The following is a 27912-nucleotide window of genomic DNA, read 5'->3' as shown; positions in this document are numbered from 1 at the left end:
ATCCTGTGTGAATTTACTATTTGTATATTTAGAACTCTAACCACTAGTATATGTAGTAGACTTTTGTACTTACTACCATTCCTATGTGATTTTAGAGTGTATCTGTTTGTATCTCTTCCTTGAGTGACTTTCAACTTGTACAAGTGCAATTTTTCCTGTTTTATCTCTTCTTTGAGTGACTTTATACCTTGTACATTTGCAATTTTTTCTGTTTGAATCTCTTATGTAACTTATGTAATCCAAAGTCCTTATGTAACTCAACTGGTTCTTTTGTGAAGCGATCTGACACCTCGGGTAATATTCGCGCTATATAAAATCGCATTAAATGAAAATGAAAATGAAATGAGTGTTTCCAGCTAACATTGGCGATGCACGTCTGTTTATTGTTCTCCTTAATGCCTGCCTGCTCTGTTTCTACTCCTCCTGATAATGCAGAATCAGAGCTGTTCAGCTGTCTAAAAAGTGGCTGACAACTGCAGAAACAAAAAGAAAGAGTTATAGATAGTCGTGTTTATTGTTAAAAGTGGGAGTTTTATGTCCAAGTTATGCAGACCTGCTTAGCAATTTGGAGATTCTCCAAGCCTTTGGCGCTTTGGAAAAGCAACCACTGCTGAGTCAAATCTTGGAGCCTGCAAATGAAGAACATAGCGGGAAATTCTGGGGGGGGGGGGTGGAGGCAGTGTGTGTATTTGTTTTTGAGTGCTGCCCTCATATGCCAGGTAAGGTTTATTGGATACAAAGCAGCGGTAGAAGTGGGTGGGATCGGAAGGGCACGACGTGCCCCTACTTTTAAAAATTATTTCAGTCCGTTCCCCTACTTCTTTCTTTCAAAAAATCGTCCTGGGACGGCAAGAATAGTCCTACTTAAAACAATAACTTTTTTTTTCAGCCTCCAGGGGCTGCTCGCACTTCTCTGTTGAACTCCAGAGGCTGCAGCAGCCCCCCCCCTGAGCTTGCACAGACTGAGGGCAGGCCCATTGTCATTCTGATTGAGGCTGATTATCCCCCTTTGGAATGACAATGCGCCCGCCCGCTACCTGACGTTAGCATATGCCAGTGAGATCTGCACAAGGTGTCTGGTATCTGGGTGCAGGCCATGGCTCGTTGTGCAACAAATATGCCAATGTACACTAAAATGTGAATGGAACAAAAAAAAAGTATCTGTACCTTGCCGAACATGAGTGGCGGCCCTCGCATATGTCTAACTCGAAGTCATCGGCATGGACTCAGTCCTGCTCCCAAGGCTGTTCATGCTAGAAGGTTACCTCCGGAAAGTCAGAAATGTAAAGTCCAAATGCAAAAACAATACTGGGAGAATGATGTTTTCAAAAAAACCCAGGTGATACCTTTTCATTATGAGTTTCACAGTTTTGTGTTTTAAGCAGTAGCGTTGCCGGTCCTGAGGAATGCAGTAGACACCACTTGGGTCCCTAAATCTGCAGAAACATGTCGACCAGTTAAGAATACACTAGTTGCTATTAGTTAAAACTACTAGATTCGCACTACTTTTTTATTGATTTAGAAGCAGCGAGGTGTTTATTAAAGTTCTTTCCTCCTGTTTATCTAATTTTAATAGCACTTTTTGTTCATTATTTCACTTGTTTCACATGCACTTCTTTACAGTAGTCTCCTGTCGCCCACACAACTTGGCTATACATCACTGGGTCACATTCTAGTCTACCACTCTAAATAACCATTGTAGACTATCTTCCTTCGTGGTATGAAGGAACCCACATGATGAAAAGGGCGGTACAGGTCGAGTACTGATGGGTATTTTCTTCATACTTGAATGAAGTACCCTTTTTGACTCTAGTTAAGTTAGTTCACATTACATGGTTTGAGAGCACAGTCTGTCAGTTGCACAGTTAGTCATTCTCTATTGTCTTGACCCACCACTATTATTTGTTGTTATATACGTGAAGCAGATTCCCCAGATGATTCTGATGCGCCCCGAGTTTTCTGGGCTATCGATGATGCCTCAACAAATTGATGCCTCAAAGAAGGCTATGCTGCCGATTGTTGGCACTCTCTGTTTGGCATGCATTCAGACCCCAAGGAACATCAGGAGCCTCCAGTTGGGTTACTGTCAGCAGATTTGTCTTCAGCAACAACTGACATTTTGGGAGACACGTCAGGCCACGTACTAACTTTATTAAAAACATCAAATCCTTCTCTAAGACTTGCACCGGGCTGTCATGAACGACTCTGGTGCCTTCGTGGCCACCATCAGGAGAGAATCTGGTGCTATTTCTGATGTCAAACACTGTACTGATTCCAGTTTGATTCAGCCGATGTAACAATGTAAGATTTCAAAAGAGCTCTTCATACAGCTTGACTCTGAACCAGTGTATGTACCAAGGCGGATGCAACAGCAGAGGCTTCATGGTCTTTTTAGGCTCTCATTCCATGCCCCAAGAGGGAGATGATGATGGGGATGTTTTTGATGGGGTCAAAGCCCTGTTTCTGCTCACAGGTAGATAGGGAGGTGTCCAGGCATCACAGACCAGTTCCTGGCAATCGTGATTTTTTTTCCACTAGCCATACTACTCCAGAGGACTGGCTTCAGTCAGCAAGAAGAATCGTATTTCATGCCCTACAACTTCTCTGTACTGGGTGAATTGGGAGTCTGAGATGAAAGCAGCTCTCCGAAAACATATGTTATCTTCTGCTAGCCAGGCATTGATATCAGTCAATGTTGTTTGTTTATAAGGTCACTCCACAAATGTTCTCTGGGACATGGCCATTGGAATCTTATTGGGGGTCCTGGAAAACCTTAGGAACTCTCTTGCTCAAATGAAACATTACTGACGAGACGCAGGCAAGTATGTGATTCATGCCGTCCTAGATACTTCTGATAACTGACGCTCTCAAAATGTTTTCTTGTCACTGATGTAATTTGTAACTGATGTAATTTTGTGGAACCTTATGTAAAGCGCTCTGATACCTCCGGGTCTAGCCAGCGCTATATAAAACTCAAATAAATAAAATAAATAAAATCCTAGTTAGTGATTACAGAGCTTTCCCCAAGCAGAGTACTGTGGGGAACTTGCCACCTTGTGTAATTTATCAATGTTGTACACAGAGTGAGCTGGGCAGGAGCAGTGATGGGAAAGAAGAGGTGACTGAGCAGGAGAGGTGATCGGGCAGGAGAGGTGACCGGGCAGGAGAGGTGATGGGGCAGAAGAGGTGACCAGGCAGGAGAAGTGACAGGGCAGGAGAAGTGACAGGGCAGGAGCAGTGATGGGACAGGAGAGGTGACAGGAAAGGAGAGGTGAACGGGCAGGAGCAGTAAACGGCAGTAGCAGTGAACGGGCATGAGCAGTGAACAGGCGGGAGAAAGTGACAGGGCAGGAGAAGTGACTTGTACTTATGTTCCTTGCCTATTTATTTATATACTATTGCATGACATCCACTGATGTGTCTGCAAAGCATACCTGTTGCCCCAAATTTTTGTCCTGAATTTTGACCCCTTGTCCTGAACTCTTCCAATCACCATCCTGAATTTTCACCCATGCCAGTTGGCCACCCTTGTCTGGAGTGCCCACAACCTCCTCCCCCTTCCCTTCTATCTACAGGCACACAAACTAGTTTATTTTAACAAACTGACTACACTGAACTGGGTACCTGTGCACCCTAAACTGGAAACACATTGAATAACACAAGAGACTTGGGATTAGACAGTGCCACCAAATCTGGGACTAGTAGGAAGGCCATGAAGAGGCAGAACACACGGCTCCTATTCTAAAGAGCTGGGTGATCCTCTGCCTTGACAAAGCACCGTCTGGGTCACGCAGCTTCCAATCCACTTATGGCAAGCGTGTCTCTGAACCCGCAAAAGGAGAACTTAGCCTCAGGCACAACACAGGAACCACTGCCTCAGCAAGGGTTCGGCTGGGAGTTTCCCCGTCCTGGACCCAAACCCATCTCTGCACAAATTCAACTTCTCTTCAACTCAAAGTCACAGGACTGCAGATCCCATGAATGCATTCTGCCTTTAATTCTGTTATGTACGGCATGGCCCTAAAAAAATTACAAAATTGGCTAGAAGTTAAAAAAACATTATATTGCTTGTTAGAAAGATTCTGTTAAAGGTGCAAACTTTAAAACATCTGCCAAAAGATTATGCATAGTTAGGCACAGGCAGGAATTGTACAGGAAGATCAAAAGGCTAAGTGGTCCTGTGTGAGGGTCCTTATGAATAACATTAATATGCTTACCTCAGAGGTTTACCCAGATACCTTCTTTTGTGTACCAAACATGCTCATGTGTGTCATTCAGGCAGGAACCCAATTCAAAGGATATTCAGGAAGAATCTGTATCTTACACTAACAGTGATCTATGACGTTTATATCTAATAAGTATACATATCTGCAGTATTGCATTGAAAAAGGTAACTATGCCGGACTGGCTGTTCCAGGCATCAGGCGTTTCCCAGGGCTACTGCAAGGGTAGGGGCCAGTTTAGTTTGGGGGGACCGGTTTTGTACAAGTGCAGGAGTTTTAAAAACACAGCAAAGTTCTTTGTATATTCAGCAGATTTTGGTCAACAATACAAGTGCCAAGATAACGTTGGTGATCAATGTACCTGCTGGAGAGAGATGGGAGCATGTTTTGTCTAGTGGCTGTTTTACTCATCTAAGATAGTGCAGAGGGGTAATATGCCTGCTGCAAAGAACGTGTACCATGCATATCAAAGAGCAACATTTTATGTGCATAGTTCAGTGGGTACTGCTTTGTGTTCACTACCCGAATGAAAGGACACTTGAATACATATGACCTGGCAGTTTGGGCAGGACTGGTCCCATTGGGTCCAGGATCAAGACTGTTTGCATATGGCTGGGTCCAAACTGGTATGGCATGGTGAGCAAAACACGATGGATTTAGGTCAAGATCTCTGTACTGGGTTGAATGTATGACATTGTTCTGCATTCTGTCCATCTTGTTCTTTTTGATTTTGTCACCCCGAGTGAGACGGGTATGTCCAGACGTGGCTCCCGTGCTCTCCATGCCACTGGAATCAAGCTATCCTGGCTGATGAGGGCTGAAAGCCCGAAACCGGTCCTAGGATGCTTGTTTCCAGTCCAGGGAGGACCTGGCCTGGCAGTTCGGGCTGGACTGTTCCCATTGGGCTTAGGATCAAGACTGATTTGCATATTGCTAGATCCAAACTGGAATGGCACGGTGAGCAAAGAAACAAAGAATTTAGGTCCAGATCTCTATACTGGGGTGAATGTATGACATTGTTCTGAATTCTGTCCATCAGTTGTTCTTTTTGCTTTTGTCACCTCGAGTGGGACGGGTATGCCCTGACGTGGGTCTTGTGCTCTCCATGCCACTGGAATCAAGCTACCCTGGCTGATGAGGGCTGAAAGCCAGAAACCGGTCCTAAGATGCTTGTTTCCAGTCCAGGGATGTCCTGGCCTAGCAGTTTGGGCTGGACGGTTCCCATTGGGCGCAGGATCAAGACTGATTTGCATATTTGGCACGCTTTATATAAACCTGCATTCCCTACGAGTGTTTGATTTTTCCTGAATTAAACCTCAAATAAACATGTTTATCCATTGTTTGAATTAAATAACGTTATAAGCTGAAACTGGTCAGTGAAATGCTAAATGTACTAAAATTTGGTATGTTTTGCTATTTCCAGCCACACCCCTGACTCCGCCCACTGATCCAATCTTCGGTTATTCCCGCCCCCTGATTCTCCACCCACAGTTCCCCTACCTACTTTTTTCCCCCACTTCAACCACTGATACAAAGCATTTTAAAAATCATACTGCATTTACAAAAAAATAAAAAAATGACCGGTCTCCAATAAACTGTTCTAAAAACAAATGAATGTAGACTTAACAGTGTAAGCTAAATTCTATTGCCAATTATCATGTTGCCAGAGATTAAGTAAGCTGGCAGCGTGGGTAAGAATGTTTTACAGACTATATTGTTTTATATGCGTGGAAGAGATTTCCATTAAACATAACTGAGATTCAGCTTTTTTGAAATACTATTAATAATGTATTTTAGACAAAGCAGCCAGACATTTAGTAACTTGCAGAGAGCTTTACGTTAAACGCTGTAATTAAATTATTAAGCGCTTTGAAGGAGATTTTTTAAATGAATGCAAATGTTTTCTATTAGTTTTCTTGAATGCAGAGATTAGCAATCCTTCGTGAATTGAGACAAATTGAATGTTTTTAAACCTTGCAGACGTTTTCATCTTTCAGCTTTTTATAAAAGTAGAGCTATGCTCCTGCATATTAAATTTTTGACAAGCTTACTATTAGCTAAATATGAGTGAAAGAAACCTCACAAACTGAATCGGCTAAACGTATAGGTAAATAATCTAATGCCTTACCCATCCAAATTGTCTCTTTCTCATACGTTTAGCCTAAGCCCGACAATCAAAGAAGTAGGTTCAACTATACAACCCGATCAAAGTGGATGCATCACATTTTCTGTTGTATAAATCAAATAAAACAAATTATGTACTCCATTAGAACAATTTACGTCCAACATCTAACATTCATTCGAGTAACAATTTATGGTGTATTTAGAAGTTGTTTGCTCACTAAATGATGACTTAAATGCAAAACAGCAGAATTCATAAGTGCAAACTCTCGGTGGTTACTCATAGAATCAAGAAAAAAGGTTTAACTTTTCTGTCATAACCGGATTTAGTCACCCTACAAATTATGCAAGTAAACATGAGTCCATCACATAATAGGGTAGGAATGTCAGCAGGGCTGTTTTAACTATGTGTGCTTAGTTAATGAAGATCAGGAAACACCTACAGCAGTTTCCCAGTGTCCCTTCAAATATGTAATGTTTAGTGAAAAGTAATCCAGTCTCCCCTTCCCTAAACCTACCAATGTTTGCTGGTGTCACCATTTTCTGATAATTGATACCCCACCCTAAGCAGGAAATGGTAGCTGAGGAGGCCGACCAACATGTCCCACCTCCCCATTTACCGTTTCCAGTTTCTGCACTTGAATGGACAAAAATCGATATGTCAAAATGGGAGGAATTTAAATTTTATGCTGAGGGAAGTCCTCACAGTACCAGTGGCCACATAGTCGCCACTGGTACTTACTGAGTTTAGACAATGCCTGACTGGGATCACAAAATCCGGAGCATTTTTGGGTGTCATCTAACAGTTGCTTGTGGCAGGGTAGGCCTGCTTGAAGTAAATTAGGTTCTTGGTACACCACAACTTTACTTCCAACGATCGGAAGAGAAAAACACCTCCTCACACCAAACAATTGTCTCTGCTCTTTGAGCAGTTTTCATGCCTCACCGGGGCCACTGCAAGAGAGCTAATGCAAGTTAGCTTCCAGTAGTTTCAAGCAAGGAAAAGGTAACCATCTAAAAGTTACTTTCCCTTAATATTTATGAAAAATCAGACTTCACCAATAAGTTGGGCTTTTAATAAAAAGAAAAGACAGTGGATTAATCATATTGATAGCTGGTCCAATCCAGAGACAGCATAATTAATATATAAAATCCCCTCTCAATGTTTGGCCAGCCAGCCTTGGTACATAGAACATAGGCTTTGGGTGATAGTCACTACAAGGACACTTAAAAATATTTACAAGACCTACATAGAGGTGGATTATTAATATTTAAAAGGACAGTTTTCTTCTATCATAAAGGGTTTATCTTTACAGGTCAGGATGCAGGTTTAAACAGCAACTCTCAGGCTTAAGTGGTAGCCCTGGGTTCACGTTTTACTTTGTCAAAGTAGTGAATGGCACTGCAAATGCCCATGCCATGGTTGTATTTCACTATGGATATATAGAAAAGTTCAATATGCCAAGCCAGAATCTGCCAATTTCTACATATCTTAGTTATTAGAGCACATACAATGGGCACTGGACAGCAGTGTGTCACTGTACAGAGTCTGGTAATACTAGTGGATGGCATAATACTGCTGTAATCCATAGGTGTAATTTCATTTTCCATGCCATGGGTGTATTTTGGCACTATTAATTTTGGCCTTATAGGAAAGTCAAATATCCCAGTTTGGAAATTCCTCCAGGAGAAAAAATAATGTTCCAATGAAAAAAAAAAAAAAACACGATAAACTATGCAAATGTAGGAGCGGGAAATACCATATATGGTACATGGATTTTATAATGCCTTAAAATGCTGATAACAGACTTGTCATGGGATTGGAGATATCTGAAGAAATTATAGATACAAATGATAGTTTGGGTGAGAAGCAAATTAATTTCCATTGAGAAAATGGCAGAACAGAAAAGCCTGTTGAACTTTAAAGGTTCAAGAGCATGGGTGTCTAAGGGTAGTGACATTAGCATGGCAGGTGCTGCAGAGAGACATCCATATAAAAAGCTAGAGCCTGTGTCATTAACAACTAGCTGGAAAAGTTGAGCACTACATAGGCTTTTAGTGAAATTCCCAATAAAAATAAATTTGATGGAGATATTCCCCTTAACGTTTTTATGCAGGAGATTTCTCCTACTTGTACTACGTTTTGCTTACTCTTTCTTATGCATGTTTACAAGGGATTGCCACTTAATTTGTGAATAAATATTTTCCCACTTCTCATTCATTTATATTGTTGGAAACATCTGAATATTATTTCATGAATAGGAAGAGGCACACAAAGGGGCACATGCTTCAATGTAGGCTTTTGCGATTCTTGATTTGCGATTATTAAGGAATCGCAATTAAGAAAAAGCCTATGCATTTAGTCATTGCTATAAAATTAGCGATTCCAAAACATTCCTTAATTGTGACTCACAAATTGCGAGTCACAATTAAGGAATGCCTTTCCATTAATTCCTATGGGCCTACAGGCCCATAGGAATGAATGGGAAATTGCATGCACAATTTGCGAGTACCCAATAGGTACTCGCAAATTCCGCATGCAATTTCAAGGGTCCAAAGGTGTCAAAAGGACACCCTGTTGCACCTCTGAAATTGATCTGCGCACACATGTTGCGCACACACATATCCCAAGGGCATGTGTGTGTGTGTAACCTACAACTTTGAAAAATGCACTTTAGTGCATTTTTTAAAGTTTTTGCAAATTACCACCAAGTTCGAATTGATGGTAATTTGCGGCCCCTATTAGCGAAATCACTATTTGCGATTTCATCATGCATTGCATTTAAGGAATCACAATTTCCAATTCCTTAAATGCAATCGCAATTTAAGAAATCGCAATAAATTGCGATTTCTTAAATTGCGAGAGCTTGACAGTTTGATGCATCGCAGAAACCCTTTTTGCGGGTGCAAACGGATGATTTTTGCGAATCACACCATTTGCTCTTGCAAAAAAGGTTGATGCATGTGCCTGAAAGTCTTTCGTGTTGTCAAGGACATGTTTGTGCCAGCAGGAATTAGTAGAAATGGACTTGCAAAATAGGTATTTGTAAAATCAGTACGCAAATCAAAATAGTCAAAAATAGGTAGGATTTAAAGACTGTTTTCTTTTATCAGGGAGTTCTCGTCAAATATTTTTTTGAGGCTTATTGTATAAGATGACATGATTCATATCTTATTAAATTTTATTAACTAAATTAAAGCTGGACTTAGGAGTTCTTCCTGAAAGAACCATAAAGGGAAATAAGTTGTAAATTGTGCAATTAAAAAGCTCATTTACTCAGTACCCTTGTTTAAAGTCCAGTAGAAGTTAGCAACTAATTTGTTGATCAGGTTGGAGGTTCACCCCAAAGAATTGTTTGGGAATTTTAGCAACTTATTTTGTTAACATATTTAGCACATAGGATTACAAGACCACTTTATATGGTAACTACAGCCCTTAGCAGGATGCTGCTAAAAATGCATTGCTTGTGAGATCAACTATATAACAAGTGCTGGTACGTTTTAAGTCTTGGGTGTCTGACAGCAGGGTTGTTATTGGTTTCAAATTAGAAATCTGTTACAACAAAGGCCCCCAAAAATCAGTTTGTGTTCTACAAAAACTACTCCCAAAAGGAGATTTTGGATAGGCAAAATGCATATTATGAGGCTGATTAAGATGTTGGTCACTATAGACTGACCTTATGTCGGAGGCTTTACGACCGACATTGTCGGTTTCACTTCCGAAACCTGCCCGTAAGCCATATGGACAGCGGTTTATGCAGTCGAGATTACGACGCACGGTTTCCGGAAGGGTTTCCATACCAGTCTTTCCAACATGGAAACTCTGTCGGAAGGTGTGTTTGGGGACCCCTAGCAGGGCCCCCATTCCCTTGCGACTTCCATTTTGGGCCGAGGGGGCACCTATGGTGACCCCTGTTAATCCCTGTACCTTGTGGCAGGCACCTTCAGGTGCCTGCCACAGGGTTCAGGGATTAACACAACCTTCCATTTCTCTATGAGAGCTTGTGTTACAGCCGGTTTATGGCCGTAACATAAGCTCCCATAGAGAAATGGGAGAATGTGACCGCACAATGTGCGGTCGCATCATAATTAGGTGATCGGGGCAGCCAACTGTAGGTTAGTTGGTCCTGTTTCCGCCACAATGTCGATCGGAGGAAACACCAACAACATCGTAAAAGGCCCCTATGTCTTTGAAATGGCGATGAGTGATTCCAGAACAATATGAGGCTCACATGAATAAGAAAACTGTGACAATTCATAATTTTCTCATCAGCACGAGTTGGCTAATTCAACGCACCATAGCATAGTAGCAGAAATGAAGGGGGCCCAACATTGTATTAGACAATTCTCCACCCATTAAACCATATGCCAAATGTAAGCAGAAAGGAAATGAAGTTAGAAAGGAAAGTATTCAGACACAAAACAAAATGGTGCCAAAATAAAATTGATCACTTATATGGGCAGGTAGAGTGATAGAGATCATTTATCATAGCATGTGGTGCATATAGGTCTGTGAAAGGCCTTCACCTTATGACTCCAAAGGGCAATTTGTCCACCCATAACAAGCAACTAGCATGCACACTTCTAAAACAATTGGGTCTTGTGGTAAACCTTGTCATCTGATTTTCAGGAGTAGCAGATTGAAGTTTTTGTTCATGTAATGTGTAGGTAATGAAAAGAAGTGTGGTGAAAGGAAGGAACAAATATTCAGTAAGACATGATAGAATAACCAAAAAACACACTCCATTAAGTAGAGGGTACACTGCAACTTAAGGTAGAGAATTCTGTCCCCTCCCAGAGCTCAGCAATCCTTCCCAGCCGTCCATGGCTGGATGCATGTTCCCAAATCACATTACCTAAGGGGTGTGCAGAAATATGGGTAATTTGCTATCATGTAAATGCTCAAAATGTATTTTATTGTGAACTGCATCTTTGCATCAGTGTTTGACATGTGGACCCATTTTGTGCTAAAAAAGGGTGAAAACACAGTTGCCACAACTGCAGTTTACATCCTGATTGTTGGTGTTGTACCCATGCTATAATTTTGCCTTAAATTGGAATGTAATTAAATATTGTGGTGTAATGGCGTTATTTCTGAATTTCACAATTTAGCCTAATAAGTGTACCAAAGGAACCCCAATATTATGCAAATTATGCCAGTGTAATTTAAGTTTCACCATGGTTTAGTTACCTTGAAACATAGCACATTCTTGAACAGAAGTTCATCCCCTTTAGTGCTTTATCTGCAGAAGCAATGTGCATTTTTCATTGTGCACATCAGAGTTTCTGATTTAACTGAGTCTTGCCTAACCTTCTTGCTGCTTGGTTTCCATCTCACTGACTGTCTGGCCAAAGTCACTCACTTCTTGTTCCATCTTTGAAATATAGCTCACAAAGTCAGTACCTACTACCAAACTTAGCTCTAAGTATCTAAGTTGACTCCACTCCTGCTCATCTCTTCCTTTACAAATTCTCTTATTGACTCACATACCTATTTCCTTGAAAATGCTATGATGTGGAACTTGATCCCTGCTAGAATACAAATAATTTCAAACCATCTGAAATTCTGAAGTGATTACAAACCTGGCTCTTTCAACACACATAAATAGTAATACTGTGAAACAAAGCATTAAACCTCAACAACCACATAAACTTCCACAAACCTACAAGATACCTACGCTCAGCTGGACTCCCACCCACACACTGCCAGCATATGCAGAACCAGATGCAATGGTGTTGCCTTCTCGCTCCTAATGTCTGTAACGACCTGCCCCTGCACGTAGGAGTGTCCTCCTCGGTAAATTCCACATAAAACTGAAGACTTGGCTTTTCACGCAGCCCTTGTCCTTGTTCTGCCCATGCAACTCCTGCTTCTATGCCAGGATACTCTCCAGGATGAGTTGTGAGTTATATAAATACATAACACATAACATAACATAAGTGTCTATGTCTATGAATGCTTCTTTTTTCACACTATTCTTCAAAACCTCATGGCAGAGATGCCTCTCTACCATGTTTAGAGCACATCTCCCAACCTCACGCCACTCACCCGGCATCTCCCACTCCAATCAAACAACAGCCAACACCATTTTCAAGCATGTCCATTGAAAGAGCGCAAATGAACCTGAAGAAAATCAAATTGCTTTGCGATCACTTTAGTGTTACCTTGAAATACTACACAATCATGTTCACAATGCCTTTCTTGCTGTCATTGTTACAGATAGATACACTCAGTGTAAAACATCTGCGAGATATGTTTTCATCGCAAAGCATTTTTTTCCCCCGCCTGATGGGAGCCTGCAAGCCTTGGCACAGACCTGCACAAAATAAAGATAATAAACATTAATATTTATACAGTAAAAAGTCACTCTGTTAGGGCCTATAAACAGTGTCTAACTTGTAATCGTATAAAACAAGATGGCCTCCCTTTGCAGTGCATCCCAGAAATTACATCTGGTGCATATCCTATATCACATTTGAAATCAATGACCTTAATGTGATAGTGATTTTCTTTAATACTTTTTTTCGCACAGAGCCCCCGGACACATACAATAAAAAATATAAAGAGCGGTGACACTTAAGAGGTACAACATGAAATTAAATTAAGTACGGAATACAGTGAATCTTTCCAAACACATCGATGAAAGTTGAAACTGGAAACATCAATGATGTTGCTCAAAGAAATGACTTGTAATAGCTTTGTTTATTTTCAAAAGCGCATGATCATACCTTTGTTTAAATTTATCAGGTTTTGAGTTTTCTTCTTGCCCAAGGAGACAAGAGAAAACCTTTCGATATTTAAAAGGTTGGAAAGAAAATGCAACTCTGCAATATGGAGCCACCAGGGCAAAGTGGAAAAAGAGCGAACTCTGAACAGATAGGAAATAGGCTTTGCAAACCACAGCCGTGAGGGCAACGGCTTACCTGCGGGGAAAGGCCATTGAATCTGGTAGCCTGGTAGCGCCCACAGCCCCCGCGACTACATCTCCCAGGGGGCTGCGTGAGGCACATCCCGCTGACGACACAGGAGGGCGCCGGAGGGCTACGCTTACCTGCCAACCACATTGGGAGTTCTGACACTCGCTAGGGGTATCAACGCCGAGAGGGGAACGGCCATCGAATCTGGTAGCCTGGTAGCGCCCGCAGCCCCCGCGACTACATCCCCCAGGGGGCTGCGTGAGGCGCATCCCTCTGATGACACAGGAGGGCGCCGGAGGCTACAAAGACGGACAGGCCCTCCCGCTGCGCGGGATGCGTGCGGGCGTGCCCAGGCGCTGTCCGGGCGAAGCTCGGGCCAAGGGCGGGCCCGTCCGCGCCCGTCAGAAGCCGGAGGAGGCCGGGCTGGGCCGCCCCTCTTCAGTTTGAACTACATCACGGGTACGCGGAAACTTCATTCTTCCCAAGACCAGGGGGCAGTTAAAGCCAAAGTCCCCAGGAAATCAGCCTCTATTATTTCCTACCTAACCTCGGCGGTGGGTGTTTTGACCACAGAAATTGCCAATGCGGAGAGGGAAATTGGGTTGGATTTGACCGATGTACAATTAGCTGGTACCTCCTCCTTGTACATTACCTTGAAAAACCCGGTCCCCTTGGAGCCCCTTATACTTATTAACTCCCCATCTTGTGCGCAGAAGTCGCCCCATTTTTTCACCGAGGAGAGGGTTCTGGTGCCAGTAAGTAACACTCCGGGTCAGGCTCCAGTCACCAAAGAGCAGCTTAATAAGCAGAGTATTGAGACAAAGAAAGCATCGAAGAGATTGAATAAGCGGGATAAAGCTACAAAAAGTACTTCTGTGAAACAAGGGCCTGTTACAACAACTTTTTTAGAGACAACTGTACGGGACATGGTGGAGGAAATCTTTACCTCTCGGTTGGAGATGGCTCTAACCAGTATTGCCAAGGATATTATTGATACTATGAACATCTGTGCCGACGGCATATTAGAAAAATGTGAACGTATCAATTCAATTTTAACTGTGCCTAATTGTGTACCCGGTTTGGTTCAAATACCTGTGTCCCCTAAACCTAAAACAGGTGCTGGGTTAATTATGGGGGAAGGAGTAGGGACTATGATCCTGAGCCCTCCAATGGATGAGAATCCCGTGCTTGGCCCCACTAGAACAAGCGGATGTCATGATCACATTGGGCATAGGGAGCCACAGAGGAGCCCAGCAAGGAACTCTGAGACACGAAGTAATTCAGCTAAACCTAGGTGTAGTGGGAAACCCAATTGGCAACAGGTCAGGAGTAAAATAGTCACCCAACCCAATATTAATCTTCCTCCTGAAGCAGCCCCGTTGGTTGTGATTCTTGTAAGGGTCCCTCCATTGGTGGCTGGAGATGTAGAATCAACAGAAACTCTGATATCAGTAACTAAAAAATGGTGTGACCTTAACTGTTCTGGCGACACTGAAATTTCTTCTAGTATCATAATGGCCAGGCGGGTCGTATGGTTAGGAAGTTCCCAAAATGAAGTAAAAGGAGTTTGTGTTATTGTTAATTTTAATAAACCTCACGTTGCTGCTTATTTGTTGTGGGATGCCTCAGACGTGAAGAGGGAGGAAGGAAGCATCAGGGCTTTACCACTAGGCTTCTTTTACCCCCCTCCCAAACGCTCAATCGTAGATGTAAGACCTCGCCCAGAACAGATATGTTGGAGTTTAGTTCGGGTTCCTTATAGCTCCCCAAATCATAATGACATGGAACATCATTCTGATTGGGGTAGTCCTAGAGTCTCTTTTCCACTTAAAGCACCCTGTAGTCAGGTAACCAAGAGAAAGGAGACATTAACCCTATCTAATAGGTTTTCCCCTTTGTCCCGGCTAGATGAGAATGGTTGACTAGAGCCCATAGCCACTATCTCTCCACTCCCTACCCCTGAGTTTGGCGCCATTGCAGAGGTGGGTGTTAAATTTAGGCTAATGAGTTGGAACATCGCAGGGCTTCGGTCTAAAAAGGATGACCAGAATTGGTTTAAGCTTATTAGAGACTGTGATATCATAGCTCTGCAAGAGACTTGGGACAAGGAGAATCATTTTTGGGTTGATGGTTTTAAATCTTACTTTCGGCCCGCCGGCCCAACGCCGGCGGGTAGAGCCAAGGGAGGGTTGCTGCTCCTTTTTTCTGTAAGATTAAAGGGTTCAGTAAGGATTTTAGACTCCGCTTCCCATAATTGCCTAATTGCCGAACTTACTACCTCGAATCATCCCAAAACACTGATAATTAATTTTTATAATTCTGGGGAAAGTGAGTATAGCAATGAGCACCTTTGTTACCTGACACGGTTTTTAGAAACATATAAAGTGCAGCAAACCACTTATGTTCATATTATTCTTATGGGTGATTTTAATATTCATTTGTGTAATTCTATTTGTCGTATTAATGAAATTCATGGTCCTTCCTATTCGTCGCCACCCCACTTTGAACACACTCTTAAAGGGGAGGCTCTTGAAGAACTTCTTTTATCTGCTGATCTTTACAAGCCAGGTTTTTTTGACAGCAGTGAGAGGGTCGTAACGTTTAAGGCAAGGGAAAGTGAGACGATTATTGATTATATGTTCATATCCCCGGCACTGTTAGGGTACATACTTTTTTATAATGCCACATGCTCTCCCCTCAGTGATCATAACCCTGTTATCCTAGAGTTGGATAAAGGCTTCTGCCTTTTAGATGCTACAGTTAATATGGAGGGGCCCACCACTGTGATAACCAAAGATCAAGGGAGGAGATTAAAATGGGCAAAAGTAGTCCCTGATCACTTCCTTGCTAGCCTAAGTTTGAAGGTTAAAGATGACATTACGAAATGTGTTGATTGCTCTACCCCAGAGGGCGCAATAATCATAGCCTTTGAAGCCATCTGTAGACAGGTCGCCACAGACTTAACCATCACCTCTAGGCCCAAACCAAAACAAGGAAAAAGATGGTTTGACTCTAAATGTTCTAGGGCCCATCAAAATTTTGTAAAATCACTGAAAGCTAAACCCAGGGATAAGGCCCTTATAGTTAGGCTTAGAAAAGAATATACATTAACTGTACAAACTGGTAAAAATGAAATTAAAACAGAGGCATGGGACGCCTTAACATCTGAGGAAGTCCTAAAGGATAGCTCAAAGTTTTGGACTATTGTTAATAGCCCGCTGCTTTTGGGGGAGGAGAATGATATACTGGAAATTAACATCTCAGAAGATGAGTGGTTGACTCCCTTTGAAGGTATTTATGCGAGTAACGAGGTGTTTGAACCTTTTTTGTCCCGCGACAGCAATTCTCCTTTGCCCGCATTAGTGTTTAATGAGGAATAAATGAATCTGCAAGCAATAGGGCCCCTGGCCCAGACGGCGTCCCTGCCGACCTATATAAGGGTAATGTTAAACTCCGGGCCAAAATTTTAACTAATGTTTTTAACTCCACCGTTGTCCAGGGGTTTCCTGTTTCATGGTCCCACTCTATCATCATCCCTGTTTTTAAAAAAGGGCAGAGAGTGGATCCTAGGTGCTATAGGCCTATTTCATTAATAGATTCTTCCGTTAAAATCCTGGCCAAAGTGATTTTGACCATTTTGTCAGAGTGGGTGACAGAAAATGAGATCCGGTCCAATCTCCAATATGGTTTCAGATCAGGCAGAAGCACCCTGGACCAGTGCCTTAATCTGCATTTATTAATAAATAACTATACTATAGCCTCTAAGGTGTCTATTTATCTGGACTTTTTGGATCTATCTACAGCCTTTGATCTGGTTAACAGATCGAGACTATTGTCCATTTTGCTTGATTTAGGTATTGACCCCTGTTTGGTTTATTTTTTAGCGAATCTGCACCGTGACCTGTTTACGTCCGTTAGGGTGACCCAGGAGGGCAATCGCACAAGACACTTTGAATCTGGCAGAGGGGTTCGACAAGGGTGCATCCTGGCCCCTTTACTTTTTACACTTTACATAAATGCCATTGATAAAACCTTGGATAATGCTAGTCTGGACGTTCCACGTGTAGGGAACAGTACCATCCCAGTTCTCCTATACGTGGACGATGCCATCCTACTAGCCCATACACCGTAAGGCCTTCAGAGACTACTAAAATCCTTTGGGGAGTTTATGAATTCTCTAGATCTGGTAGTTAACATTGCTAAATCGCACGTTCTGACCATGGGATTACGCAAGAATAACATTAGAACTTTTTATTGTATTGGGGCAGAGGTCACAAGGGTGAAGGTTTTTACATATCTGGGGGTCCTGTGCGATGATAGATGTTCCTGGGTTCCCCAGCTTTTAGCAAAAAAAAATGCTGTAGGAAGATCTTCATCAGCCCTATTAAGTTTCGCCCGGCGACTAGGAGGAAAGCCCTGTGAGGCTATCCTTTCTATCTATAAGGCAAAATGTCTGGCGTTAGCGACATGTGGCTCAGCAATTTGGGGGTATAAGCAAGTGGAAGGGGTTCAGAAGGCTGAAAATAAATGTTTTCGCTCACTCTTGTCCATCCCCCAATCGACTTCAACTATTGCCATCCATCAGGAGATGGGATATGTGTCTGATTTGGTGAGCACGGACCCCCTAATCTGTTGGATAAAAACATGGTTGAACCCAGAACTTACGTTAAATCACCAGATCTTAAAACATTGTGTCATCTTAGAAAGAGCTAATGATATACAGTGGCTTTCTTATATTAAGGCTATGTTCATAAAACTTGGGCGCCCAGAAATTTTTGAAGCACCTGAAGGAATTGTTAAAGGTGATATCAAGTGGGTTAAAGAACACTTCCTGAGTTTAAGGGAGCAGGAACGGGAGGGAGAGGAATTTAAAAAAAACTCTGGTTAGGGCCCATTTTCTATTAATTACATCACCGTCAATTGAGCCCTACCTAAGGTTAGTAACAAAGCCCTTCCACCGCTGGTTACTGATTAGATTCTGTTTCAATCTGATTCACTTTTCACTGGGAGATTTTCAAGGTTGGAGCAAACCAGAGGATGCAGCACTTCGTAATTGTGACTGCAGCTCAATTCAGGACACTACGCACTTTACACTATTTTGTGATTTTTATTCCGATATCAGAAAAAAGTTCATAATTCCACTTTTGAGAGGCAAGGGGTTTTTACAGGTCAGTGAGGAAATTAAGATGCCCAGCAATGATTGAATTATGAATTTTATTGGATTTTTAAATAATCATGAAATTGTTTTAAATGAAATTGTTTTAATTGAGATTGTTTCTTGCTTTTAATATTTTTGTATCACCCTAATATATTTTATGATATGTGATTTTTATGTGAACTTTTATGATTTTAATTAATCGAATAGAGTGGTTTTGACTGACTGACTCGCTTTGAAATCATGTCTGTTTTTTTAAAGTGCATTAATCCCTTATATGGCATTGTGACCAATAATTGGGGAATTGTCTGTGGACTTGAGCTTTCAGCCTGCACATTTTTTAAACTTCTATTAAATGACTTTATTTGCGTTTTGGGTTTTTGTCAACTAATTTTCACGAAATGTCTTTTTTTAATCCAGGATTAACATGGTGTTGCAAAGTCATCCTGTGCCCTGGGCACCCCCCAACTGTTTGCTGACTGGAACTGGTGGTAGCTGACTCTGACTGTCCCTGGGCTCTGTTTAACCAGGCCCAGTGCCAAGCTAAAAGGAACACATTAGAATACAGTTAAGACACCCAACATACATTAGGGTACACGTTGGTATGGTGGGGTACCCCTGTAATTGGCATGACCTACCCCATAAGCCCCAAGTATGTAATAGGGCAGGGGATTGAAAATACCTAGAAGTCTCCAGGATCCTGGGGCATGGCAGTTTAGAGGCCAGCAGATTTTCTGCACTAGCATGTGTGCAGTGCTGAAGTCTGAGGTCAGTTTAAAAGCATCCCTGGTGGCAAGGACAGCTTTTAAACCTTAAATTGTGCCCAAACCTGAAAAACCTACCATGTGTTTGCATATTAGTGACCCCCAGGGTCACCCTTAGGTATCCCAGGGGTGGGGGGTCAGTTATCTATAAGGAGCACCCTTATAAAATGAGTTTTTATATGCCTGGGTAAAGTGAAATTTTACATTTCACTCCCCAAATTGTGTTAAAGAGCTGCTCAAATTGACTTTGATGCTAGAAGAATTGGGTAAGGATAATCTGCATGATTTCTGCAGATTCAGAACCCCTGAGGTCCCCCTAGGTGCACAGGGGGTGGGGATCCTGTAGAAATTAGGGAAATACTTATAAAATATGGTTTTATAAGCCCTGGCGCTACAAAAGTGGCCTCAGTCATTTTCCCAATTGCTAACCCCATGGCCCATAGGTTAACATGGTAGGAAGTTACTGATTAATAAATGTTGATAGGAGAGGACTAGCCGGATCATTCAAGGACTTCCCAGAATGGTAGTAGTAAATCCAACAATATTATATTGTTGAATTTCTCCTAAAGTGTACATACAAGAAGTTATATGATTTTCTTGTTTGTAAGTCCAAATTCAGCCTTCCAGTGGTCTGCCCTGATTGGTCAGAGTTAAGTGGATTAGCCAGGCTGCTTTGAAGAGTTGATAAGGAACCCCTCAGGTTAATCACTCTGCTGGGAAGGCAGTGTGCTGGTCTATGGGAATGCCATGCCAGGGGGTGGAGTCGTAAACCATCTGCTTCAAAGGTAGAGGGGAGGCCTGGGTTTCAGTCCACTCATACAGTCTTGACCCAGAGTCAGGGCTAGGCTTAAGGAAGGTATGTGCAGATGGTAGGGGGAGAGTCCATGGAGGTAAGCAATCCCAGGGGGTGTGTTTAGCCAGCTCTTACCTCCTTGCTGGAAAAATCTGCCATTATGGATTTGGAAGAATGATGCACTCTGGGACAAACTAATGCTACACTCTACAGGATGTGGTCATAACTATGAGGAGTTGCCCTGCTCTCATTGGTCAGCAGGACCTGGTGCTTGACCCAGAGAATTTTTAATAAGTATCTGAGAGGGGCAGAGCCCTCCAGATCTGCTGCTTGAAACTGAATGAAGCAAGAAGTGCCCTACTGGAAAGTTTTGCTGGGCAAGGAACTCTAAGGCCCGTCCTCTGAAGGCTGCACCAAGTGAAACTGCAGCCCTGTGGATTACCTTGCTGCCAAAGGACTCAAGAGTTGAACTTCCTGCAAGCTACAGGTTAAGAGAGCTCACCTGGTTAGCCCCACAAAGAATTCAAAGCCTGGAGTACCGGTGGATTTGTAAGGGTTTTGTTCAAGTGGATTGCGGAATTGAAGTTTCACACTTTCAAGGACCCTCTTGGAGATTCTAGAACCTTGGATTGTGTGTTGGATACTTTGGGACCCGCAAGCAGAACGCCAGGAACAGCCGCAGCCGGCAGTGGGAGAAAATGCAGGGCGGTGACGTGGGGAGGGGGGAGGGGAGGGTGGGGGGTAGTAATGTATGGATTACGGAGATTTACAGGTAAGTAAACATTTAAATTAATAAAACGAATTTCGTTGCGCGCACTGCATCGCATTTTGGGATGCAGTGTACTCAACGAAATTCGTTTTATTTATTTAAATGTTTACTTACCTGTAAAACTCTGTAATCCATACATTGCTACCCCCCACTCTGTCCCTCCCCCTCCCCACGTCACCGCCCTGCATTTCCTCCCACAACCGGCCGTGGCTGGCCAGGAAGGTGTTCTAACTGGACCCCGCTTGCTGAAGAAGGCGGCCCACTACAGTGGTGAGAATTCTTCAGAACAATTTATAAAGGTGTGTCCCTGACAGAGAAAACAAAATGACTTAAAGGGGCGCTGTTGGTTTCTAAGCACTAGAAAGTGACTAATCTTTAAAAATTCATATCTCTGGTTCCCTACAGTGGATTATTTTCGTTTTGGTGTCATTTAAAATATAAAAATATTACCTATTTTTATAAATTGGTGTTGGATTTTTATTTTCTGTTGTGTCTTAATTATTTACTGAAATGGTGTTTTTGAATGCTTTACATACCTGTCTTTGAAGTTAAGCCTGTCTGCTCGCAGCCACGTTACAAAGGGTTGAGCAAAGGAATAGTTTTCTAAGACCTATGCTGAGTCCTATCATGTGTTAGTGGTCTTATTGCCAGTGGCAGACCTACAATTGCCCCTACCAATAACCCACTTTCCAACACATGGGTATTAACACTGATCTTTGCAATTTTTTAAGAGATCATTTTATCTATATTCTGCCTCTACTTTTCATATTTTGCTAACAGAAATGAACATTTTACAGTGCCTCAACATTATACTTGTTTATGACTGCATTACTATCAATACTTATGAATGATGAAACAGTTTCGTACTATAAATATATAATGATGGGATTTACTGTCACAGTTCATACAACACTTGATGATAAGAGTTCTTTGCCATGCAGTATAGCATTTAAGTTCAAAACACAATATTGCAAAATCACAGATCAAATTAAGATCATGCAGGATTCACATTGTCTAATATAGTAAGGTTTAGACAGAAGTAGAGGAAGATCTGGTACTAACCCATTGCAATGATGTGATATTCTGGCAACTGATGATGCATGACATAACTTTGTCTCAATTCTACAGAATTTTATATTTACATTTATTTAGAGTCAGAATTCCAAAGACACCATTAGCAGGTTATTTCACTAAAATATACAGTACAAATGGAATATCACAGATAACTCTGTAGATTGTAATATTATTTCCCATTTGCTTTGTCTTTAAACATTCAAGTCAGAACTCATAACCCATACACTGCTATTCGAATATCAAAGAAAGTATCCACAAGCAAGCATTTACAGGTAAAAAACAAATTTGGCGCGAACAAGAGTTGAAGAAATAAGAAAATGAATGGATATCTAAAGTTTTTCAGCCTAGTATGGAAAGATTTCACAGACTGGGTATCTACATCTTGCTGTTCCAGGAATAGTGCACACTGCTCCTAATCTCTTTAAGGTGGCTTTTCCAGTGACTGCTATGTGGAATTTGAGTATTCCAGAACATCCATGGAGCTGGACAACACATGAGTTCTACCTCCTCCTACAACCCACTTCCTTTCTGAAAACTATGGTTGCTTCGCTTCCAGCTGCCACAAGATCCCTCTTCAAACACTGCAAATATTGTCTTTTGCCAACATTGACTGGCTTAGATCTACAACAATAAGAACTGGGCATTCCTCGACTGTTCTCTCACTATATTTTCTTGCACCATGGTCAAAATCTTTTATTGATTTGTTTCCCCTGCTCCATCAGCATAGTGGTTTTCTAACTCCCTTTCCTGAGGGATCTCTAGTGGATGTGCAATCTCTCCAGATGTTCTGCTGTTCCCTCTATGACATTGGTATATCATTGTGACAGATTCCCAAGTTTCTCAAAACCTCTTACTGCTGGGAACCCTATGATTGTGATGTTTGTAGCTTGTGAGCTCATTTCCTAGTGTTTTGCATTGCTGATTCCACTGGGTTGTGTCTCACCTTCTTGCTGCTTAGTCTCTTTTAACTGACTGTGTGGTCAGTCACTCAACTCTTGTTCCATCTTTGAGATATGGCTCACAAGAGAATCGCCTACATAGAAGATATCTAGACAAAAATGCTCTACGTAGCGCCTTCCATGACTGCTAGTGTTTTCATTATAAGCACCTCACAGTATGTCAATGGTGATTCTCTTTTTTCCTGTCGTTCCTACTCATTAGCATTAGAAGTTGCTCTAGGTTGTTCATTTCTAGTTAAAAAGTTCCTTGAGGTCTTCACCTGTTCCAGTCTCCGATCCCAGGTTGGTTACTTAAAATGACCACAGTCTGTCCTCAGTGGCCGTTGGGGTACCCAGTTGTCACATGAGGAGTGTACAGAGCCAGACCACACCAGCAATGTTCCACCACACCTCTTCCATGCTGCTGATTCCCTCCAACTCTCTTGTCACAGCTGACTCCAGTCCAGAAGAGAATACTCAGGGGTGCTGGTTCCAGCCAGAGCTTTAAAGTGCCACCGAGTATGTCCTGGCACTTGCCGATGTCTGTAATTTTACAGTCTGATGCAGCCTAATAGGCCTGCCGTGGTGGTATCTAACATGGGAAATAAACGGAATATGCCTTCTGAATTTTTATAATTTTATGACAAAAAACAAGTATCTGTGCACAAAATTCCTCTTTTTGCATACCTATTTTTTGCTGAATTTTATTGTTGACTTTTAGACTCTGTACCACTGAGGAACTGCTAATTAATGCCTGGTGTATGTGATCTGACCCTTGAAAATGTACAAATTAATTAATCCTTGATTGGCATATATAACTCTCCTATACGGCTATAGAATATGGTGTAGGATATTTACCCATCGCATGGAAAGTTACATTATCTGCTGTGGACTGTAGGATTATTGAGCCATCCACTAGTCAGACAAAGGAAAATATGGCTTCAAGTGTACCATTATAGCCTGACAGCTGCAGTTTATTCCTGCAGCATGACCTGTAAAAATAACCGTATTTAACAGGTAAAAACTACCCTTTTAAATATTAGTAAGTTACCTCTTTCTAGACTTTGTAGCCCACAATGTAGGGTGCATGATATTTAAATGTGGGATATGTACAAAAGTAATGTTACTAGGTCTTCCTAGTGACAAGGCCCTAAATGCATTTATATTTTCCATTTCATTATGTCTTTATTTCGATTAAAATAATCATAAAAGACAATACATACAACAAAGGATAAAAAAATTAAAATTACACACATTGCCATATGTAACGTTCAAATCAGTGTGGCAGATCAGTTTTTAGTACAGTATATATGTTAATTAAAAACAATCAACAACACTAAAAACCATATAAATACAGAGATACAGTATAAAAACCAGATAATCATTGCTGCTAAAAATTTATAAATTAATGATGCCACACATGACATTATTATTACCATAGCTAGGCATGGGTTTCTCTTAGTTTTTTACATCGAATGAGCCATGCCCAGCCCAAACATTTTGCCAAAGCTACAACTATAGGAGCATCAGTAGAAGTTTCAGTCTGTTCCAGAAGTACATTGTTCATGAGGACACTACTTTGTATGGTCTTGTGATGGTGTAAGACCATAAACTTAGTCTTGTCCACATTAACCACAAGCCCATGATCGCGGCAAACAACTCAAACCTTGCCAATGCAGCCTGCTATCCCCTCTGCGTCTTGGATAGGATCAGGGTGTCGTCCGCGAACATGAACAGTGGTATCCTAAGTCCCCCCAAGCTAGGGGCATCCATGTGGTATGTGGAATAGTATTGAACCACCCTGTTAATAAACAGGGAGAAAAATGTTGGCGCCAGGACGCAACCTTGGCGCACACCCTTTGGGACTGGCAAACTAACTGTGGTCTCACCATTTAGGCCCCACCACACCTGAGCGTAGTTCGAATTAAGCACCACCAACTCATCCGCGCCACCAAGAAAACCGCATTTAAGGAACGACTGGACAAAAACGCACACAACAGCAAGGAACTCTTCAACATCGTCAAAGAGCTCTCCAACCCCAACGCCGGAAACAACGACATCACCCCTTCGCAAGACCTCTGCAACTCCCTCGCCTCCTACTTCCACAACAAGATCGCGGACATACACAACAGCTTCAGCACTCAACCGACGCACGCCACGACCAAACCCCCGCCCCCCACCACCACCCTCCGCGCCTGGACTCCGATCAACACCGAAGACACCATCCGCACGATGAACTCCATCCACTCCGGATCTCCGACCGACCCCTGCTCTCACCACATCTTCAACAAGGCCGACGCTGTCATCGCACTCCACCTGCGGGACATCATCAACACCTCCTTCGACACCGCTACCTTCCCGGAGAGCTGGAAGCACGCCGAACTCAGCGCCCTACTCAAGAAGCCATCAGCCGACCCCACCGACCTCAAGAACTACCGCCCCATCTCGCTGCTCCCGTTTCCTGCAAAAGTCATCGAGAAGACCGTCAACAAGCAGCTGGCCGCCTTCCTCGAGACGAACGGATCCCTCGACCCCTCGCAGTCTGGCTTCCGGGCAAACCACAGCACCGAGACCGCCCTGATCGCAGCCACCGATGACATCCATGCCCTGCTCGACAACGGAGAAACAGCGGCCCTCATCCTCCTAGACCTCTCCGCGGCCTTCGACACTGTCTGCCACCGTACCCTAGTACAGCACCTCAGCAATGTCGGAGTCCAGGAGAAGGCACTGGAGTGGATCATCTCCTTCCTCGCCGGAAGAACACAGAGAGTCCGCCTCCCTCCGTTCAGATCGGAAGGCACCGAAGTCATCTGCGGCGTCCCTCAAGGCTCCTCGCTCAGTCCAACCCTCTTCAACGTCTACATGGGCCCCCTCGGAGACATCGCACGCCAGCCCAACCTCAACATCATCTCCTACGCCGACGACACCCAGCTGATCCTCTCCCTCACCAACGACCCCGCCACCGCCAGAGACAACCTACACGAAGGGATGAAAGAGGTAGCCGAATGGATGAAGAACAGCCGCCTGAAACTGAACTCGGACAAGACGGAAGTCCTCATCCTGGGATCCTCACCCTCCGCCTGGGACAACTCCTGGTGGCCCCCAGCCCTGGGCACCGCACCCAAGCCAACCGACCACGCACGCAACCTGGGCTTCATCCTGGACTCCTCCCTCTCCATGACCAGACAAGTCAACGCCGTCTCCTCGTCGTGCTTCAACATCCTGCGCATGCTACGTAAGATCTTCCGGTGGATCCCCACCGAGACCAGGAAGAGGGTCACCCAGGCCCTCGTCACCAGCCGTCTGGACTACGGCAACTCCCTCTACGCCGGTACCACCGCCAAACTCCAGAAGAGGCTCCAGCGGATCCAGAACGCCTCAGCACGTCTCATCCTGGACATCCCCCGTCGCAGCCACATCTCCGGACACCTGAGAGACCTGCACTGGCTCCCGGTCAACAAGAGAATCACCTTCCGACTCCTCACCCACGCACACAAAGCCCTACACAACCAAGGCCCGGGATACCTCAACAGCCGCCTCAACTTCTACGCTCCCAAACGCCAGCTTCGATCGACCAACAACGCCCTCGCCGCCGTCCCCCGCATCCGAAGAGCCACCACAGGAGGACGGTCCTTCTCCTACCTCGCCGCCAAGACATGGAACTCCCTCCCGACCCACCTCCGCCGGACCCAGGACCACCTCGCCTTCAGGAAGCAACTCAAGACCTGGCTGTTCGAGCAGTAGCGGACCCCCCCTCCCTAGCGCCTTGAGACCCTTTGGGTGAGTAGTGCGCTATAAAAATGCTGTGATTGATTGATTGATTGATATGCAACCTAATTATCAGGGCTAGTAGCTCCCGAGGCATCCCTACTTCCAAAAAAGCATGCCACATAAAGGCTGCATATAGAGACCCTCCTCCTATAATAACTACTTTCCAGTATACCGGAGAAAACCTGAAAACCTGATCAATGGTGCTGGTAAAAGGGCGAAAGCCTCCCTGCAATGGTGACAAAAACTCATTCTCCTCAATCCACATTTGGATTCTACTGATGACCAATCTGGCAATTATTTTCTGCATAGAGTCAATAAGGCTAATCGGCCTTTAATTGCCAGGAGACGAGTGATCGCTCTTTTTAGGCTGGATACAGTTTTGGACAAAAGCCCCGCAATATTCCAAGAGCCCAATGTAAACCCGGCAACCCCCGCTAACTGTGTGGCCCGTGATTCAGGCCTATCAAGTGGATCACTAGTTAGGGAACCTTGTTCTAATCCCGTGCTCCTAAATTGAGCTTGGTTTATTGTTACAGGCCCACCATCACTGCTGAGTCAGTCATTGCTATCCAGTGTAGAGAGGGCAGCAAATCGATTACTCACGGGGACTGGGTGTACGGAAAACCGTGTGCTTGAAAAGACCCTCTCATGTTGACACCACTTGGTTCAATGGTGGGAGGATAAAAGAAACCAAGGGGTAGTACAGAAATGGTGTCCCTTACAACGCGATTCCCTGCCCTCGACAAGATGTATTGAACGATGCTGGGTGACCTAAAGCTCAAGACCACACAATCTCCCCTAAGGGTTTTCTGAGACTTCCCCACCCATGGAACCCTGCGCACCATTTTGAATTCTGTAAACAATTCTGTTGTAAGCCCAGTTCTCAAACTTAGGAGATGTAGGGCCTTATTGCGTAGGGTGGACCAATGTTCCTGTGCCTGGAATTCAAGCTCCGGGACATTCCCCAGAATGACAGTGTATGGGGTGACCTCCAATGGTAAGTGTAGGGAGGTTGGAGGGTGGAGTTTCTATGCTAACGGTTGTTGAAATGGTTGCAAACAACCCAGTCTCGGGCCGGGGGAGCATCGCATAGGCTAGGTCCACCAACCATAAGAGAGATTGATTGATTATTAACCGGAGCTTCAATGTAAGGATTAGGTAAAATATTTGCAAACCCCTCATTTTGCCGTCCCCCCCAGCTGGTTAGGATGCACCCCCCCCCCCCCAACATCTAAATGAACATTGAGACCTGATAATACATATGAGTAGACAGTGGAGTTCTGGGGTGACTTGCTCTATTTTGGTGAGCCTGGCTTCGATCGAAGCATGTTTCTGCATTACGGGTCAATTAGGGATGACATTTTCCACAGTAGCTGAAAACTATAA

Source organism: Lissotriton helveticus, chromosome 3_1, assembly GCF_964261635.1.
Source record: "Lissotriton helveticus chromosome 3_1, aLisHel1.1, whole genome shotgun sequence".
In the NCBI taxonomy this organism is placed as follows: domain Eukaryota; kingdom Metazoa; phylum Chordata; class Amphibia; order Caudata; family Salamandridae; genus Lissotriton; species Lissotriton helveticus.
The sequence above is the reverse complement of the archived record's forward strand: the minus strand, read 5'-3'. Positions refer to the sequence as shown.